Source organism: Hypomesus nipponensis, chromosome 8 (assembly GCF_054491055.1).
Source record: "Hypomesus nipponensis isolate SF chromosome 8, ASM5449105v1, whole genome shotgun sequence".
NCBI classification, from domain to species: domain Eukaryota; kingdom Metazoa; phylum Chordata; class Actinopteri; order Osmeriformes; family Osmeridae; genus Hypomesus; species Hypomesus nipponensis.
Window position 1 is genome coordinate 3868463 of NC_140368.1, and position 6538 is coordinate 3875000.

General features: G+C 50.2%; 1 protein-coding gene across 1 annotated transcript in view; it reads left to right on the forward strand.

Annotated features, from left to right (window-relative positions):
- Positions 1-454: 454 nt before the first annotated feature.
- Positions 455-6538, forward strand: part of sulf1 (sulfatase 1) — a 38612-nt gene continuing 32528 nt past the window's right edge. Inside the window, exon 1 of the mRNA XM_084703225.1 lies at positions 455-592. The gene's annotated coding sequence lies outside the window, so the exon portion shown is untranslated. The remainder of the gene's footprint in view (positions 593-6538) is intronic.

A 6538-nucleotide genomic window follows, 5' to 3' on the forward strand; every position in this document is an offset into this window, starting at 1 on the left:
CACTCTCTCTCTTTCACTCTCTCTGTCCCTCTCTGTCCCTCTCTGTCCCTCTCTGTCCCTCTCTCAATCTCTCTCTCTCTCAATATCTCTCTCTCTCTCTCTCTCTCTCTCTCCCTCTCTGGCTCTCAGGTTACGCGGCCGGGGGGTTTTCTCTCGTGCGTCTCCTAGTGAGTGCGTGCCTGCGAGTGTGTGTGTGTGTGAGTGCGTGTCTCCCCTGCCCTGCTCCACTGTGTCCTTGTCCCTGCCTCCTGGCAGCGAGGAGCCACCCAGCCCAAGCTCTGTGATTGGGCAGGGGGAGTGGGTCTTGACAGAGCGCGCGGCTGACTGCAGCAGGACGTGTTTCAACAGATGGTCGGGGTTAGAGGGTGTCATCACATCGGAGAGAGGATTAGAGGAGAGAGGTTGTCTTCCAGGAGCTGTGTGGTCCCCCACCCCACCCCCCACTCCAGCCCAACACTCCTTAACCAGCAACCCTCAGATACAACAGCCCAGTCCTGCCGCGCAAGAGCCACAGAACAGACGGGGAGAGAAGGACAAGAGGAATCCTAGCTTCCCTCTCAATCATCCGGAACTCTGCTCGTCTGCACTCCAGGTACTGGGGAAACTTTCTCTCTCTTTCCTCTGCCTGTTTCTCTCTCTATATTTGTTTTTCTTGCTTTTTCTCTTTTTTTTTTCTTCTTCTCCATATGTGTCCAGGGTGTATTGGCTGCTGGTCTGCGGTGTAAGCAGCGAGGTGTGGTATACTTGAGAGATGAAGCGATAGAGAGCCAGAGAGTGAGAAAGAGAGAGAAGTGTGTCTGTGCTGGCAGCAGTTTGTATTGGTGTGAAAGCAGGCAGTGATAGTTGTTGGAGTCATTCCTCTGCACAGCAACTCTGTGTGTGCACCACTTCGACATCTTCACTCTGAATGACAGGAATTCCCTCAGACGCAAATTCCTCAGACTCCAGGGATTAGAAGGCAGCACATTCCATTAATGGCATATTTTTTTCTTCCCATGAGCAACAACTTGGTAATGTGTATGTGTGTGTGTGTGTGTGTGTGTGTGTGTGTGTGTGTGTGATTTTAGACATAAATGTGAAGCAGCTCAGTAAGTATGCATGCACTGTTGTAAGACCCTATATTACACAAGTGGGAAACAGTGGCAAAGTTCTCCATTTGAAGAATGCAATAACTGCAATCACGGTTCACATCGTTTACAAGAACACGACCGTTTCACACTCGGCATTCAATATTTCACGAACCGTCTGAAGTGGTTTGGAATACTTGGAATGAACACTGAAAAGCATGAGCTTGCCCTGTCCCTAAACTCACCTCTGCTTTTCAACACACCCACATTTCAGCACAGTTAAGAATTTCATAAATCTAATTTTGTGTGCTCCTTTGGTTGCCGGTGTCAGTGCCGGCTGAATGAATGTGCTGCTGGGAGTGGGTCTTCCGGACGGACTGTCAGGGCAGCAGCGCAGAGAGCTGCAGGGGAATGTACGCCTCACTTCAGACATTCAGCTCCACTCAAGAGGGAGGGAGGACTTGCCGACGTAGTGGGAATATGATGCATAGTATTTACACCTCGCTCCGGGCGCTGTTGTGTGGAGCACGGCTGTGTGTTTGAGAGTGTTTGAGAGTGTTTGCTAACGGAGATTGTGCAGCTGTGAAAGGCAGCCAGTGAGGGGCAGAAATGGGCAAAGAGAGGAGAGTGTTCTGGAGAAAGCCGGTGTTGTGTGAATTAGTGTTGACCTTAGTAAATCAGCCTTGACTACACTTCCTGCTTGTTATTCAGAAGTCTTTAACACCACCACCAGTGGATTAGCACAAGTGCGGTGTGTTGAAGGTCTTTCAGCACAGCTCACTGCTAGGAGGAAGAGGAATGACCAAGTAGAATAGAGACATGCCGATGAAATGAGTTCAATTCATTTTTGACCCTCTGACATAATATGTTTACTGGCGTATGGTAACATTTACAGTAATGACTCTGAATGAGTTTTCTTCTATACATGATCTGTACAGCAAGCTGTTGAAGTAGCTGATCAGAAATGACAATATAGAGGAGAGAGTTTGTAATTCAGGGATTCCCTTTGAGTTTTCCTTTTTGGTGTGTGTGTGTGTGTGTGTGCGTGGATGAAGACTTTCTGGTTATGGTTATCGGTCCACACCAACGACAGAATCTCTCCCCTGACCTAGATGCTTATGCTGTGGTCCTTTTCAAAGCTTTCGTCAATTGGTTGCACCAGGCACAATTAGTGTAAAATGTACTCTGCTGGTTCAGATTTCAATGCACTGTTGTTCCCGTGTTCTACATGGGCACGACAGATTCAAAAAGAAAGAGTCAGAGAGTCGGAGAGAGAGAGAGAGTGACAGAGAGAGAGAGAGAGAGAGAGAGAGAGAGAGAGACAGAGAGAGAGAGAGAGAGACAGAGAGAGAGAGAGAGACAGAGAGAGAGACAGAGAGAGAGAGACAGAGAGAGAGATAGAGAGAGAGACAGACACAGAGAGAGACAGAGAGAGAGGAGAGAGATTCAGAAAGAGAAAGTCAGAGACAAACAGAGAGACGCACACATCTACATTAGCAACACAGACCCCGGCACAGTAGAGAAGTCCTCCTCTGTGGGCACTCTGAAGTGGACCTGCAGCTCTCATCAGAAGCATCTCGTGGCGTCTCTATCCGACCCTGTAAACTGATTACCCAGTCCAGCTGTGAGGAGAAGCCTCTCGGTCGTGCCAGCTCAGCGCAGGAAGATCGTTAAACAGTTTAGCGTCATTGTGCTACAAACAACAGAAGCAGCTGGGCCAAATAATGAGAGGTTCCGGGGGCCCTCCCTCGTGCCAACACAAACGTTGTTTCAGTCGCTGCTTCACCGTCATTTAAATCTAGATGGGGACAGGGCGTGTGTGTGTGTGTGTGTGAACTAGGAGATGACAAGGTTGCTAGAAACTGTGAGAGAGACACAAGCTGTGTCTTGTAATAATAAACAGAACTCGTATTCACGCGAAAGGAAAAAGTTAAGTGTGCGAGCGTGTGTGTGCCAGCCAAAAAGGCAGACACAATAGCTACCCATGCTGGCTGACGGATTTATCTGGCTACTCAACATTCAGGGTATTTCACAATGAGTAAAATGTGCCCGAATGTATGTGCCTATGTGTGAGTTCTAATATGTACAGCTGTCAGATATAGTACATTAGAGTGATTTAATATCCTGTATGCCTGGACTGGAGCTCACTCTGGCACACATGTAAAGAATTCTACCTTCCCCGCTCTTTCCCATTTATGAACTCCAAATCAAAACCATGCCAGGGCAGTTTGACGCGGCACTGCCTTCTTTTCCATAGCTTTTTCTTTAAAGAGAGAGAGAGAGACAGACAAACAAAGGGAGAGAGGGAGAGAGAGATAGAAAATGGGTTCAGAGAGAGGGAGAGAGAGAGAGTAAGAGACATAGAGAGAGAGTAAGGGTGGTTTTGCTGTTTATTCAAGGTCTCTTCAGCTCATGCCAGCACAATATCTTCACAGCTATCATGTCAAACAATCAGGCTGTTATCAGGGAGGGTGTTTCCCAGTTTGGAAGAGCTGAGCAGGACAGCTTCCCTGCCTGGGCACTGTGGCCCTCCACTGGGCCCTTAATAGCTCCTGGTGCAACAGTATCTGTCCTTCACCACTGTTACTGGTAACCAGAGAACCCAAGAGGAGGAGGAGGAGGAGGAGAAGGAGGAGGAGGAGGAGGGAAAAAGTTAAAGAAAGAGACGGTGTGGAGTGAGTGCATGCACAGAAGAAGAATGGAACACAGAAAGGAGGAGAGAGGAAGTGAGTGACACCCCCTTTTAAGAGGAGGTCTCTCAGTGACAGTGTTAGCTGTGTGTGTGTGTGTGTGTCTGTGTGTGTCTGTGTGTGTGTCTCTGTGTGTGTGTGTGTCTGTGTGTGTGTGTGAGACTGTGTACAGAGAAGAAACTCCATTATCCAGCACTTGTTTATCTCTCCAGTTTAATGACAGTGTTCCTCACAACTCTGATTGTAAGGTAGCACATGACTAGATTGCATGGTCCTATCACTTCAAATGACCAGTATTTAACAATGAGCTCACCCTTGCATCCTTTATTTATGTGGCATCATGCAGTCTATCTTTAGGGTCGGTTACAGCCAGGAACTTTCTCGTCAGTCCTGCTGTTGTTGGTCCTGGAGTGTATGCATCAGAGCAAAACAAACTTCCTGCGTTACTGCAGAGCAACGTCCTTGACTTTTAACAGTGTAGCTGCAGCAATACTGGCCATGCACACACACACACACACACAGAGACACACACACAGGCACACAGCTTCTACTGCAGCAGTCTATTTAGAGTCCTGGAAATGGGAAGCAGCTCACAATAGCCCCCCCCAGTGTTTGTGCATTCCTGTTCCTGGAGCACTGGAGGTCAGGCCAGACAAACAGACAACCATCTCAGCCAGGAGAAGGTCTCGTCCCCCTCTCCTTTCCTCCACGCTCACCCTTACAGTCTGTGTGGACTGAACCACAACCCTCACACAATTCTATAGGCTTTAGAACCAACTGCTATTTATGATGTGTCAGCATTCCTGCTCTCTTTCTCTCCCCCCCCCTCTCTCTCTTTCTCTCTCTCTCTTTCTGTCTCTCTCTCCCAAGTTGATGTTCAGCTGCAGGGAGACCTGCGTTTTGGAATTGATCCTTGTGGATCCTTATTGCTTCATGCTCTTGAAACTCTTGTCATTTGATTGGTAATGCTGCACTATACACACTGTGTGTGTGTGTGTTTCTGTCTGGGTGTGTGGGTGGGAGTGAGTCAGCGTCCGATATCGAGATAAACCTCATGTTCCTTGTTCTGTCCCGGTCTTGTGCCCCTCACTGCAACAAAGCTCTCCTTAAGTGTTGCTGCATGTGGACACTGCATGGAACTAAGTAGAGAGAGAGAGAGTTAACGAGAGGGATGGAGGGAAAGAGAGAGCATTGCAATGAGAGGGGGAAGGGAAGGAGGGCTGAGGAGACCAGGAGAAAGGAGACCAAGATGAGAGGAACAACAAAGCAGAGGGGGGGGGGGGTGAGGAGGGGGGGGGGGGTGAGGAGGGGGGGTGAGGAGGGGGGGGGGGTGAGGAGGGGGGGTGAGGACAGGACGGAGGCCTCTTAGGAGTGCAGGGTCACGGCTGGCCATGTTGAGATCAGAGAACAGAGCTCTACCTTTATAATACAGAAGTGGTCTGCTTTCTCTCTTTCATTCTTTTTCATCCTCTCTGTCTCTCTCTCTGTCTCTCTCTCTCTGTCTCTCTCTCTCTCTCTGTCTCTCTCTCTGTCTCTCTCTCTGTCTGTCTTTCTCTGTCTGTCTGTCTGTCTCTCTCTCTCTCTCTCTCTCTCTCTCTCTCTCTCTCTCTCTCTCTCTCTCTCTCTCTCTCTCTCTCTCTCTCTCTCTCTCTCTCTCTCTCTCTCTCTCTCTCTCTAACAGCACTACACTCACACAAACCTAACCACAGACCCACACACGAGCAAGTGAGCCCACATGATCGCACAGACCGATGCATACACCTACACACACACCTACACACACCTACACACACCTACACACACACTCTCACTGCAGCCCTGCAGCACAGGCATGCACACAAGCTCAAACAGGCGAACATGTGCGTAGTACACTCACACACACTCTCCCTCACCACAAGTCCCCCCCCCCACCCCCCCCCCCCCCCCAGAGGACTGCACTGTCCCTGCCTTGTCATCTCTCTTGTCCAATAATCCGCTCCCTGTTGAGAAGCAATCTGTTTTAGATTTGAAAGAGAAAGGGCCGTGCCTGTATCACGTACAATTAAGCAGCCGTCAGAATGCATTGGTGTAAGGTGGTGGTGGGGGTGGGGGGGGGCGTAGCTGCCCTTGGGGGGTCCTCTCTTTCATCCTTTTGCCCTTCCAGAATGGAGATAATGGGGATGGAGTGCTGTGGGGGGGGGGAATCAGGGGGGAGGTAGGAGGGAGGGGGGTGAATCCAGTCCTCACCCCTCCGCTGCTCCAGCAGCTCCTCTCATACAAGCCAGCATGCATCTGCTTCAGGTCCTCTGCCCCCTTTCTTCCCCTCTCCCCTGGAGCCGGGCCAGACACGGACATTCAGCTGCAGCACAGCCCCTCTGTCCTCGTGGCCGCGGGTGTGTGAGAGAGGGAGAGATGTACAGATAGACAGTCCGACAGACAGACAGACAGAGAAAGGCTCTCTCTCTCTTTCGTTTCATCGCCACCATCAGATCTCAACGCAGTTTCCCCCGGGCGATGCGTCACAGCGCATCCGAGCCAAACAGCTTGTACGACTGCTGCCAGGCGTGAGTCGGCCCTGGCTACGAGATCCGTGTGAGAACGAGGCGAGAGGCCATAGGGAGATTAGCTAATACGATTGACCTTGTTTACATACATCATCTCTTGTCACTAGTTGACTGTTAGAAACGCCCAGTGATCTCCTCCACACTTGCCCCGACGTCTCCGGAGAGGAAGAAGGAGCGGGAGGCAGGCTCATTAAGATGTGAGGGTCTGCCTGCCGCTCCGCTGGGCCCTCCCTGTGGG